The sequence below is a fragment of the Haliotis asinina genome, chromosome 13 (genome assembly GCF_037392515.1).
Source record: "Haliotis asinina isolate JCU_RB_2024 chromosome 13, JCU_Hal_asi_v2, whole genome shotgun sequence".
NCBI classification, from domain to species: domain Eukaryota; kingdom Metazoa; phylum Mollusca; class Gastropoda; order Lepetellida; family Haliotidae; genus Haliotis; species Haliotis asinina.
The window spans coordinates 8403145-8417317 of record NC_090292.1 but is presented as its reverse complement, the minus strand read 5'-3'; the positions used below and the strand labels follow the sequence as shown (position 1 = coordinate 8417317).

Here is a 14173-nt window from a genome sequence, read left to right as displayed (position 1 = left end):
AGCTGTCTGGCCGTCAGATACCGTGTGGTCGGTGTCAAAAGGAAGAATTGACATCTGCAGTGACTAAAGACACAGTAGACAAAGTCTTATTACCATCATCCCAGGCAGCATCTTCGGCCCGACGTCGGCAAACTTCAATGGCCCTGTATCGGCCTCGCATCCACCTAACATCGGCTCAACATCGGCTCAACATCGGCTCATACTTTATTGGCACTGCCTAGACCCAACGCCTCTTGCTTTATAAACATGGCAATACTAAACTAAGGTGCAAAAGAAACGATATTAAGTCGAAATCACTGGCATCACGAAACCACCATTTTGCTTTTAATAGCGGGTGCATGTGCAGTATATCACCCACTTCAACTCAGCTTTGTTAACCTGGCCAGTTATTCTCGAAAGGTTCGAAAGCCCATTCTTAACACACTGGCTACGATCAAAGTTAAGAATTCTTAGGGATACGAACGTTTCGAGAAATAGGCCCAGACTGCCAGAAGGACCAATATGCTCCCTCTTCCCGATTCTCGGTATCTCGGTGTAACCAGTTATTTTAGACAAAGTAGAATTGCTGAAATGGCCCCTAAAAATTGTGTACATACCTTTTTGACTCATTATCGGATATTGTTTACTGCATTTTAAAAATGTAAATATCAGATATTTGCCCATGGAACTGAATTTCAAAAATCGCATGAGTCAGGTAAATTTTACGCCATAATATTCCAGCAATGTGGCGGCAGTCTGTAAATACTCGAATACTCGGACCACACAATCCAGTGACGAAGAAGGGTCTTTGCCACTGAGATACAATGAGATGTGCCAACCAACTGAGCGAGTTTGACCACCCAGAGTTATTCTCTCCTTACAAGTATGTGTTAAAATCAGTACTGGTGATTTTTGTGAAACTACAGATGAATAATTCGAAAATCGTTCAATTCAATTCAGTTCCTTTAATCAGTAATAAGGCCGTTGGCCCACGTACAGAATAATATACACAAAATGATGCTTAGAGTTACATGCTTACAATTATGTCACAAATCTATTTCGAATGTTTAAGGCTTCTTTCACAAAATTTGAAATGGACATCAAAACAGACTGATTCTTATTTGGCGATTATAGATCATGATGTCTTCATTTATGAACAAAGGGATATTATCAAAGTGTTTAACACTTATATCATTATACAATGGACATTTATAAAGGAAGTAAAATTCATCTTCTATATGATCTGAATGACATATATGACAAAAGCGAAATTGACGCGGAATACCATCATATCGACCAATATTCTGATAGATAGGTAAAATCGTTGGAATGTTTTGAAAGCAGGAAATCACAAACGCCGAAGTAAGCTCTTCGTTAAGGTTGACAATATCTACAAAATCATGTTTCATAAAATTGGTCATGAGATGCCTGTTAGATCACATATATTTAACACAAACGTCCCTGATTCCCTCAAATATTTTACATCACAATTTCATGACAGGTGGTCTCTGTCACCAGTTCAATTAGTGATGATGATATGGGCTTAGGTATATATCAACTGAATGTGTGTCCTTATGTTTATACAATTAACATAATCATGCACCTCGTCATAAATATGGCACCACCCACTTTTTGTAATATGTGAAACGGCATCTTCAACTTCATGGAAAGGTGTTTGGAAAATAGCGTTCAGTTGGAAAATCAACAGCACAAGACCGAATTTCAGCTCTAACTGAGGCTTTGATTGTAGTAAACTAATGTGCATTTATATCACCGAAAATTCAGGTGACATTAGTCTGGCTGTCAGGGTCGTCACAGCAGGTACACAGTTCACATTTCATTAATGTCGAACACACTAGCACGGTCAACAATGACTGGTTAACTCAGGCTCAGGTGTGACCGCCTCGCACTGGGATAGGATTTTCTACACGCCGCCTCACGCAGGTCGCTACACGTCTGATTCTCCTTTGGGGCACCTGCTGCCAATTATCATGCAATGCATGGGTCATATTCCTGACAGTTCTGAACTGGAGGTTCCCTTGCTCTCACTCAACGTCCCAAACTGTCCCCAAAAATGCTCAATACGATCCATGTTTAGACTTGTGTTGGCGATGTTGAACGACAGCTCGAGCATATGTGGTCTGGCATTATCGTCCATGAAGACTGGGCGTGTGGTGAGAGCGTGGTTTTCGACATGAGGCACAACAGCACCTCCAGGATCAAAGTCTGATACTGCTGTACATTCGGTGTCCCGGGAACTGTGATGAGGTCAAGTTTACAGTCTTAGGAACACTACCCCAACACCATGACGGATCCATCCCAAATGGTACATCAGCTTGAGGGTCGTCTGATCATAAGATGTGCTTTTCTGCTCCCAGACTCGTGCCACCTGTCTGTATGATGCAGCAAAAGTCTGCTGTCCTCAGACCAGTGGATCCTTCTCTATATCCTCAGGTTCCACCGAGCAGGTGCTTCTCACCAGGTTACACGGTCATGTCGGTGCTGATTTATGAGGAATGTCTGACTACAGGTATAGGTGAGCAGTCTATGTACTCTTTCAAAACTGATAGTTTCTGAATGGTCCATGTTGAGATCGGTTTTCATGAAATCTCGCACATATTTTTTGTGTATTTGTGTAACTGAAAACAAACAGAAGATATAGAGTTGTTGAAGATCACACGAAAGCAGTCAGAGAGAAGAGAGGGAAGTTACGAGTGTTGCAGGCAGGGTTTAAGAATAATGGGGAACAGAGTTATATCTCATATGACAAGCTGATAGTTGCGGACAAAATATACATGTGTTATAGTTTCTACTTCATGACAGCCATTTCAAATATTTCTGCAATCTTGATCTTTATCACTACGGCAGAGTACACTGTTTTGTCAGCAAACCTTGCTCCTCTTTGTCACTTCCATTAATTACTGTATATGACATTTATGGCCTTAATTGGTCACCCCCCCTTGTCTGTGTCTGCCATCACATCAACTGTAGAAGGAAGTGCTATTAGTTTCTCTATCTGTCCATTGTTGAATCTTTGCTTGTCCATTGTTGATGAAAACTGTATATGTATGTATGCTCATATCAAAACTGGGTGAGTGTGGAGACCGGCATTCCGACTGTCTTTGTAGGGACGACCGCAAGCAGAATTATGCCACTCGCAGGAAAGGCCCTGGGGTTGAGCTGGAAGTCCGCTCACCTCATTCTTACAATATCCCAGTGAGGCGTTGTGTGGTCAGCGCCAAAATATTAAAAAAACCCAAACACCCAAATGTCGGGGAGCCTTCATTGCCCTAGAGGTCATCTCATCACTCTATGGTGACCAGTTCCCCGAACCACTGCAACAGGAACGTTTCTGTTGAGCACCGAGAGGAGTGACCTTCATTGGCATTTGCAAAACGTGCCATGTCTGATTCCTTTGGTGATGAACACCATGGACTCATATATCGGCATCGGAAGTGACGTCACCGATCTAATATGATAAATAACCTGGATGCATTCATCATCACAGGTGTGACGTCACCTGTCTAGTGGGATGAACACCCTGGACTCACTCATCAACTGGATAAGTCACGTCACCAAATTTTTAACGTTACGTGCCCGTGCAGACCTTTGTCAGAATTAGTCTTCAGTAATCAATGCTTGTCGTAAGAAACTACTACTGTGAAGCTCGCTCACTTGGTTGTCACATGTCATCGTATCCCAGTTGCTTAGACCAATGCACATACTGTTGATCACCAGATTGTCGAATCTAAACTCGCAAATTTGCAGACCGTGTGATATAGCTGGTCTAGAGCCGAGAGCAGCGTAAAACAGGAACTATAAAATAATAATAAAATATAAATAAAAACAATTTCAAAGCCAAAAAAAGAAGAAAAGAAGAAAAGAGAAACACATTCGCTTCATTAGTTTTGCACCGAATCTCTCATACTGCTCCAGACCTGGGCTTAGATTATCAAGGCCATCAAGTTAGTCATAAGTTAGTGTTAATGTATGGCACTTACGACTATCTTAGTCTTGGGCCCTGGCAACTATCATCGAACTCATGTTGTCAGATGAAGTCAACTTGACATTTTGTCTCAGTGAGTGTAAAGACGGGAGGCAGGCCCCTGTGCTACAAACAGCTTTAATTTGGACAGGACCCAAAAGTACCGTAGCTTGTTGACCTCAGAGGCACCCGTGGCGAGCCACCTCCTCGTGGTGGGTACTGGGTAACGCCAAGAGCTCGCCGACACCCCCGTTGTGGACCCGGGGGGATATTTGGTCCACCAACCCGTTTGCCGTGGGTTGCGGCCCTGTGTCGGTGGAGGACGGGAGTCTGGGGGTTGAGGGCACTGGGGGCCTGTAATCGTGTTCCCTTTGCCCAACATACCCCTTCGACCCTTACTTCACCTAGACGGGTGGTTGAATGGGCCCGGTTCAACCAATCGGCTGGTCATGCCAAGCCCTGTGTATGGACTATATAGATGTCAATGCACAAATTTTATTTGGAATTGTTTGATTTTCGGACTTGGCCTTATTATTACACTGACATTATTTGGATTTTGCAATATGATAATTTGTACTTGAATTTTGCCTAGAGTCTTATGCCCAGAAGGCGGTGGCTCATGGGCCAATCTGGTGGATTAGTTATTCATAATTCTTCCGCTAGAGTATATCATCTGAGTATCCTTGGTGCTGCAAGTCGGAGACCCACTTGCGTTTAGCACTGTCCTTGTGATACTCCGTGGTGGGTGGGGAGCTCAGATGATGAAATCTAACTAACTAAACATGGCTTACGAAACCCCTCAAAAAAAGAGCAAACGTCAACTTGATACTGATCCCGTTGAAACTGACCACAGACTGCCCTACTCAATTGATTACTGGCCACGTTTTCTTGTTGTTGAGACTATTGACAAGACCCCTTTAAAGTTGAATCCTTTTGCCGTAGCTAAAGGTATACAAGGCATCGCTGGTGATGTTAAAAACATTAGGCGATTACGTTCCGGTGCCCTTCTGGTTGAGTGTGCAAAAAGACAGCAAGCCACCAATCTTATGAGCACAAAATCTTTTGTCGGCATTCCAGTTACGATCTCGGCTCACAAAACACTTAACACGAGCAAAGGAATTGTCAGGGACCGTGAACGTTTGTTTGCTGACATGTCAGAACTTGACATCGCCTCAGGGATGAAGGAGCAAGGTGTCCTTTTTGTCAAACGTTTTACAACCCGTAGAAATGATGCTACTGTCAACACAAACACATATTTGTTTTCTTTCTCTTCTCCAAATGTTCCAAAATCACTGAAAGCAGGATACTGTAACATCCAGGTTGAAATGTACATTCCAAACCCTCTTCGATGTTTCAAATGCCAAAAGTTCGGCCATGGGGTTAATAACTGCACATTGTCTGTTGTTTGTGCTCACTGTGGTGAAAAGACACATACAACAGAAGATTGTGACAGTAACGTTAAGAAATGTACAAACTGCACTGGTGCCCATTCATCCTTTTCTAAAGAATGTCCTGTCTGGAAGTTTCACATGGAGATCAACAAACTAAAATTCACCCGAAACATTAGTTTTGCAGATGCCAAAAAACTGGTCCAAAGTTCTGAACCTAAAGAAAGCTACGCTTCTATAACTAAAACACCGTCAGAAGCAAGGATTACAAAATCAACCACAAGCTGTCAAACTGACTTGACGTGGATTACATCAGAGGCTCCTCTGATTACTTCACCTACAATATCTACCCAAACGCCAGAGTCACATTCGTCCCAAATCCAATCAGTAGCATCATCTGATCATGAGGCATCTTCTCAGTCAACTCCAAAATCTTCGGAAACCGTTAAAACTAAACCTAAAAGGCCAGATCCTTTGAAAAAACCAAGTGGCAGAACCCCGAAAGGGTCACAAAACAAGATTCAGTTGTTTAATAAATATGGGTCACTTGAAGACATGGACGTTTCTGAAAACGTCCATTCTAGGGCACATAGCTTGTCGCCCTCCAAAAGAGTGCGGGGTAGATCCCCCATAAATCCCCCTAAAAGATAGTTTATTCCAATAATATTGTACAGTGGAACTGCAGAGGATTGAGGACTAATTTACATGAATTACAGCTATTAGTCCAAGATTTTACGCCTTCAGCGATATGTCTCCAAGAGACATATTTAAAACAAACAGATACATTTGACCTTCGTCATTTTAATGCATATCATTGTTTTTCACCTCCGGGTGATAGGGCCACTGGAGGATCATCCATTCTAGTGAGACAAAACGTTATTCAAAGCCCTGTTTCACTTAATACTAATATGCAGGCTGTTGCAGTGAGAATTACTTTACATGTAGCATTTACGCTATGCTCTCTTTATATTTCGCCGTCTTCGACGTTTACTTAAACCGATCTCCAAGCTCTATATGACCAACTCCCGAAGCCCTGTATTATAATGGGAGATTTAAATGGCCACAACCCACTCTGGGGTGGTGTAAATACAAACACTAAAGGTAAGTTGTTGGAGGACTTTTGTTCCGACAATGACTTATGTATTTATAATGATGGTTCCAACACATATTTACACCCTGGTACAGGGACTTATTCTGCTCTCGACTTGTCATTGACAAATTCCGAACTATTAAATGAATTCGAATGGTCAGTTCACGATGATATCTGTGGAAGTGACCATTTTCCTACTATGTTAAAAGCTGTAACTCCATCCGATGTTCCTCCATCATCAAGACGAAATTTTAAAAAGGCTAACTGGGTTTTATATCAAACACTGTGTGCTGAAAAACTTAAACCTGAACGTTTTATTGACGTTCCTGATGCTATTAAATGCTTTTCTGATGAACTGAATTCCATAGCTGATGAGTGTATACCAAAGTCCTCTGTAGTTCCACACATAAGAAAACCATGGTTCAACGATGAGTGCAAACAAGCTAGGAAGGCAAGGAAAAAAGCAGAACATTATTTCCGTCGCCATCCTATGGTGGAGGATATAAATAAATTTAAAATTTCAAATGCTAAAGCACGGCGTACTTTTAGACAGAACAAACGCCAATCTTGGCAAAAGTATGTATCTAAAATAAATTCTCGGACACCCATGTCCAAGGTATGGAACATGGTCCAGAAAATCAAAGGTAAAGGTACTAAATCTACTGTCCATCATCTTAAACATGGAGATCAATTACTTACTGATAAATCAGATATTGCGAATAAACTGGGCGAAACTCTTGCTAAACATTCTTCCTCTTCTAATTATGTACCTACATTTCAGCAGTATCAAAAACAACAAGAAAAGAAAACTATTAATTTCAATTCTGATAATGGGGAAGATTATAAAGAAACGTTTTCTATTCATGAACTCCATACTGCTCTTGATCAAGCTCATGACACTGCTACAGGAGCTGATAACATACATTATCAACTCCTGAAACACTTACCAAAAATCTGTTTAGAGACGCTCTTATCTATTTTTGATGATATTTGGACTTCAGGTAAATTTCCTTCTTCATGGCGTGATGCCATAGTAGTACCAATACCTAAACCTGGACGTGATCACACGGATCCGTCCAATTATCGTCCGATTTCATTAACTAGCTGTGTTTGCAAGACCATGGAACGCATGATAAATAATCGACTTGTTTGGTACTTGGAAACCAATAACCTAATCACAGATATACAGTGTGGTTTCCGTAAAAATAGAAGTACTGTCGATCACTTAGTGCGACTGGAATCATTTGTGAAAAACGCACTAATTCATAAACAACATGCTGTGTCTATCTTTTTTGATCTAGAAAAAGCATATGACACAACCTGGAAATATGGCATTTTGAGAGATCTACATGATTTCGGTTTGCGAGGTCGTTTGCCTCAATTCATAGCCAACTTTTTAAATGACAGACAATTTCAAGTTCGCGTAGGTTCTACTCTGTCTGATCATTATAATCAGGATCAGGGTGTTCCACAAGGCAGTATTTTGTCAGTCACCCTTTTTGTATCAAGATAAATAGTTTGTCAAAAGTTTTAAACGATTCAATTGATGGATCATTATTTGTGGATGATTTTAACATTTCTTGTCGTGGTAAAAATATGCATTCTATTGAACGGCAACTGCAGTTGTGTTTAAACAAAATAAATAAATGGTGTCTTGAAAACGGCTTCAAATTTTCGAAGTCCAAAACTAATTGTATACATTTTTGCAGAACATATAAGCCACATAAGGACCCAGAACTATCTCTAGATGGCACTCCCATCAAAGTTGTAAAGGAGGCCAAGTTCTTGGGATTAATTTTTGACTCACATTTAACGTTTCTACCACATATCAAATCCCTCAAAACTAAATGCCTGAAGGCACTTGACTTGTTGAAAGTCGTTTCAAATTCTAAATGGGGAGGGGACCAAGCTACCCTCCTGCAACTTTATTGATCACTGATCCGGTCAAAACTTGATTATGGCTCCATTGTATATGGTGGATCCTGTAAAAGCAGCCTGAAACTTTTAGATTCTGTTCACCATCAAGGTCTAAGACTTTGTCTTGGCTCCTTTCGAACTTCACCTGTTGACAGCCTGTACGTTGAGGCCGATGAGCCATCTCTTGAGCAGCGACGTATCAAATTAGCTTTACAGTATGTAACAAAATTATATTCCAGTGAGTCAAACCCTGCATATAACTGTGTTTTCAGTCCTCTGTGTGAGGACTTATATAATATGAAATCTTCGCTTGTACCGCCTCTTGGTTTAAGAATTAAACCATTTCTTGCTGCTGCCGGCATTGAGCTGGAAACTATAGCTCCTTCCCGTCTTCTCTCTTCTCCTCCTTGGCAGTTGGTTAGGCCCCAAGTGGACCTAACACTGACCACATTTAAAAAATCAGAAACTAATGAATTACAGTATAAACAAGAATATAATGAATTGAAACATAAATATAGCAGTTATAAATCCTTATTTACAGATGGGTCCAAGGTCGGTGGCGCAGTAGCTTGTGCCACTGTCATTGGATCCAGAACAATATCTTCTAGATTACCAGACAACAGTTCTATTTTTACCGCTGAGGCTAACGCCATATTAACAGCTCTTAAATATATTCAAAGACGCCATAAACATAAACAATACATAATCTATTCCGACTCTCTTTCTTGCCTTCAGGCTATTAAAAAGCTTTCTTGTAAACATCCACTTTTAATAGAAATTATTGAATTATATAATGATCTTGCTACTGGCCAATACGACATCGTCTTCTGTTGGTTACCCAGCCACGTTGGCATTTCCGGTAACGCAATGGCCGATCTTGCTGCTAAGGCAGCACTTAACAAATCTGTGACACCACTTCGTATTCCTTATTCTGACTACAAAGCTAGCATTAGAGCTTACACTCGTGATCTGATGCAGAAGAAGTGGGACACCCAAGTAGGTATAAATAAACTACATGAAATAAAACCCTACACTGGTTATACATACTTGGGTTGTCAGTCCAGATTTGAAGAAGTCATTTTGCGACGATGTCGTATTGGCCATACAAGATACACTCATGCATACCTTTTAAAAGGTGAGGATCCTCCGTTTTGTATCCCTTGTGACGAGAGAGTCACGGTCAAGCATATTCTGCTTGACTGTGTTGAATTCTCCATCACAAGGGATAAATTTTTCAATGTCAAAACTATCAAGGACCTTTTTAGCACTGTTAGTTGTCCTTTAATCATTGGTTTTTTTAAAAGAAATTGATTTTTTGGTGGAATTTTGAAAATTATGTTGTGTAAATAGATGCATTTTAATGATTGGTAGTTTGAATTAGTAACTTGAGTCGTTGGTGGCTGTACCCTCAAAGGGGGTTGAAGTATTGTAAAATTATTGTCCTCCTGAGAGGGTACGTAAGTCCACAAACATTCACAGTAAATTTAAGTCTACCAGGATTTTAATCGTAGCATTCATGTTCTTTTAATTTCGGCTAACTTTTCATACAATCGCCAGCAGCTGAAGGGATGGTGTAAATCCAACTAGGGACCATGCAGGTAGCAAAGGTACTGTAAGTCCCCATGGTTCCTAGTGTGGTGATCTACCTTCTGTTGTTGGCGATCTATAGTCTGTTTTTATATTGTATTGTCTAAATAGTGCTATTAGTTTTAACTTTCCATGCTAGTTTTAATTGAAATTGTGATATTCTAGTTGTTTTACTGTCCTTCGTTGACGGGTTTTTATGATTTATATATGCTCTTTTTCATTGTTGAATGTTCTCGTCACGATATGGCTGAGATATTGCCGATGTGACGTTAAGTATTAACTCACTCACTCACTGTTGACCTCAGAACTGTACTGAACTTTATGTACGGTCTCTTGCCTCTAGATAAGGCTGGGTTAGAAGTGTGTCGTGTCTGTTACATGACAGTACCGAGATTCCTGCATGTTCAGAGAATGCTCGATGACTCATTCTTTCTACATCGAGACTTTATGGTGAGCAGAATAACGTATACTTTGGGCTATATCCAATGTACTGTGTGAGTTGATAAGTTGATGTGATGTGGTATATGTCCTTCCGTTGCCCTGAAACATCAAGTCTGTACAGTACATTGTTTCACCTGGGTCAGGTGGGCTACCTGTGCCCCGTCTCTGGTAACATAAATGATAACATTATAAGTGTTTACTTGATCATGATGTGTGTCACGTTGCCCTGCACAGGCTGTTTGACCGTGTGTTTGTGGTGCCACGCGTGTAATAAACAGCCGAATAGCGCGGTATGTCCTGCAGTGTCATGGTGCGGGAACCGAAGTCAAGAATCGCAACAGTGTCTGGGTAACAATAGTTATAACACATAACAATGCGCTCATAATGCGCTAACCTCCATTCACCAGGCGTATTCTTAAAACGCTAACTTCTTATGCGTCATAAGATCACTGTGCAAAACAAAGCAAACTGCCCATTTCTTTGAGCAGATCAATTTAAACAGCCAGGAAGAAACCTGGCAGGTTCACTCACTCACTCACAGCACAATGAGGGTCTCACACGACGCTTACAGTACAAGATCTCAAACATCACACACAGTACACAGTGAGTCTCTCTCTTCGAACACAGTATACGGTAGATTGAGCAGGTTCTTCAAGACCAGAAACTGTACACCAGGCAACCACTATAGCTGCGAAGCAAGATTCCAGATGTCTTATGAGGATGTTCATCCTACCGTTAGATAACTTTGTAAACCGACCACCATTTCACTGACTGAAATCTCAGACCTCTGTGAGTGGAAGTTAACATTTTAACGTAGAGACTGACATGTCTGTCAACCTCAGTTATTGTTAGTAAGTTTACAGCTTAGCCTCTCTACTGACATGTCTGTCAACCTCAGTTATTGTTAGTAAGTTTACAGCTTAGCCTCTCTACTGACATGTTTGTCAACCTCAGTTATTGTTAGTAAGTTTACAGCTTAGCCTCTTTACAGCTTAGCCTCTCTACTGACATGTCTGTCAACCTCAGTTATTGTTAGTAAGTTTACAGCTTAGCCTCTCTACTGACATGTTTGTCAACCTCAGTTATTGTTAGTAAGTTTACAGCTTAGCCTCTCTACTGACATGTCTGTCAACCTCAGTTATTGTTAGTAAGTTTACAGCTTAGCCTCTCTACTGACATGTCTGTCAACCTCAGTTATTGTTAGTAAGTTTACAGCTTAGCCTCTCTACTGACATGTCTGTCAACCTCAGTTATTGTTAGTAAGTTTACAGCTTAGCCTCTCTACTGACATGTTTGTCAACCTCAGTTATTGTTAGTAAGTTTACAGCTTAGCCTCTCTACTGACATGTCTGTCAACCTCAGTTATTGTTAGTAAGTTTACAGCTTAGCCTCTCTACTGACATGTCTGTCAACCTCAGTTATTGTTAGTAAGTTTACAGCTTAGCCTCGCTACTGACATGTCTGTCAACCTCAGTTATTGTTAGCATAAATAACATTTCAGCCTCGCTACTGACACGCCAGTCAACCTCTGTTGTTGTTAGTAAGTTTACAACTCAGTTCTGAAAGCGGTCAACATGTCTGTCAAAATCTGTTATAGTTAGTAAGTTCACACTTTAATCCTGAGAGTGGTCAGCATGTCGGTCAACCTCTGTCATTGTCGATAAGTTTGAACCTCGAGACTCACCCGTCGATCAACTTCAGTTAGTGTTTAACAGTTAACATTTCAACCGTTCAACATATCAGTCACAGTTAGAGTTAACCGAGAATCATACAACTCACGTTACTATTGCAGATCTGAATAAGAGCAGACCCGTTAAGGTCCTGGGGTAGAATGGCAATCCAAGCGTGCCATAAAAGGCGACTATGCTTGTCGTAGGAGGCCATTAACGGTATCGGGTGGTCAGGCTCGCTGATTTAGTTGACACATGTCATCTGTTCCCAGTTACGCAGATCGATGCTCATGCTGTTGGTCACTGGATTGTCTGGTCCAGATTATTTACAGACCGCCGCCATACAGCTGGACTATTGCTGAGTGCGGCGTAAAATTCAACTCACTCACACACCGAATAAGAGTAAATTCCGAATCTCGTCCCACGGACAGAGAATCATGATACGGCATAGAAACGACACAAGCCATGCCGAAGCGAAAGGTTAAAGAAATCTGCGATTTGCCAACACAAATGCGTTGTCACATATAACTTGCATCTGATTTCTGGTACAGCTTGTAGGAACGGCGAGAATGCACAATAACATGTGCACGTATTTATCTTGTCTGACCTTGACATGATGTAGTTTTTTATTGCTTTGGCAACACTACAAGCTTCCGAGACAACCAGCCTGGTGTTCTCCACTGCAACCTGAATTCCCTACAGAAAACAAATGTTGTGAGTATTTTATGAGTATGGACCCAGGTGGTTATAAATAAATTACTTACAATAAAACTTTATATTAGTCATACCCACTTCGGTTGTAAATCCAGATTTGAAGACGTCATCATGTGACGATGCCGTATTGGTCACACAAGATATACACATGAATACCCATTGAAAGGTGAGGATCCTCCCGTTCTGCTTCCCTTGTGCTGAAAGAATGACAGTCAAGCATGTCTTCCTTGATTGTGTACAGTATTCCACAACAAGGGATAAGTATTTTACATTACAAACTATGAAAGGTATTTTTAATGACGTTAGTTATCATTTAATTATTGTATTTTTAAAAGACTTAGATTTGTTAAATATGAATTGTAAATAAATACTTTTTATTGTTAGGTTAGATTAGTAACTGAGATTGTTAGTGACTGTACCCTAAAAGGGGGTTGAAGTTTTGTAAAATTATTGTCCACCTGAGAGGCCACGTAAACTTTCCACTGTTTTTAATCTTAGAATACCCGTCTTTTTAATTTATGGCCAGATTTCCTAAATGTCCTAATACATTTAAAATAAATTTAAACTTACCACATTTTTAACTGTAGCATATATGTGCTTTTACTTTCTGGCTAGATTTGTCTTTTATCACCACTGACTGATGGGCTGGTGTAACTCCAGCTAGGGTTCATGCAGGTAGCAAACGTACTTTAAGTCCCTGTGGTCCTCAGTATGATGATATACCTTCAGTTGTTGGCCATCAACAGCCCGCATTTCATATTGTATTGTTTTCTTTAATTACAATGTTTTAGATTTATATGCTAGTTTTATGTTCATATCTCTGATAATCTAGTATTTTACTGTCCTTCGATGACAGGCGTTTACCTTCTCAATTTACTGATTTTGATAATATAATTTAAATCGTTCTCGTTACGATACGGCAGCAATATCACCGATGTGACGCTAAATATTAACTCACTCACTCAGTATGTGTGTTTGTAATTATTTGTGTTATGTGAGTGTGCAATGTTCTGCTTTGATATGTGAGTATTGCAGACTGAGTAAATAATACTATACTTCAAGAGAGCGGGCAATCCGGTGTCTTGGCTGAGGGAGCAATGCTGTAATTTAAGTAAGTAAGAAATCCAATGTCTTAAGTGAGTGAGTACTGCCACTTTATCGAATCGAATAATGCTTAAGAAAGTGCGACGACTGTTGTTAAGTGACACTGTGTTTCAAGTGAATAATGCAGATTTTAATGAGAGTAAGAAAGTAGTGCAGAGATAAGTTAGAAATAGTGGCCCGAGCAAGTGAGTTATGTTGTGCCGAAATAAAGTGAGAAAATAGAAGCGTGAAAAAAGCGACAGAGTTTTTAAAAAGTGAGTAGTGCAGCGTAGTGAGTAATGGTGTGTTTGAAGGACCT

General features: G+C 40.5%; 1 protein-coding gene across 1 annotated transcript in view; it reads right to left on the bottom strand.

The window, feature by feature from the left end:
- LOC137259203 (superkiller complex protein 8-like) overlaps positions 1–14173 on the bottom strand; it is a 440560-nt gene that overhangs the window by 124262 nt on the left and 302125 nt on the right. The window lies entirely within an intron of this gene.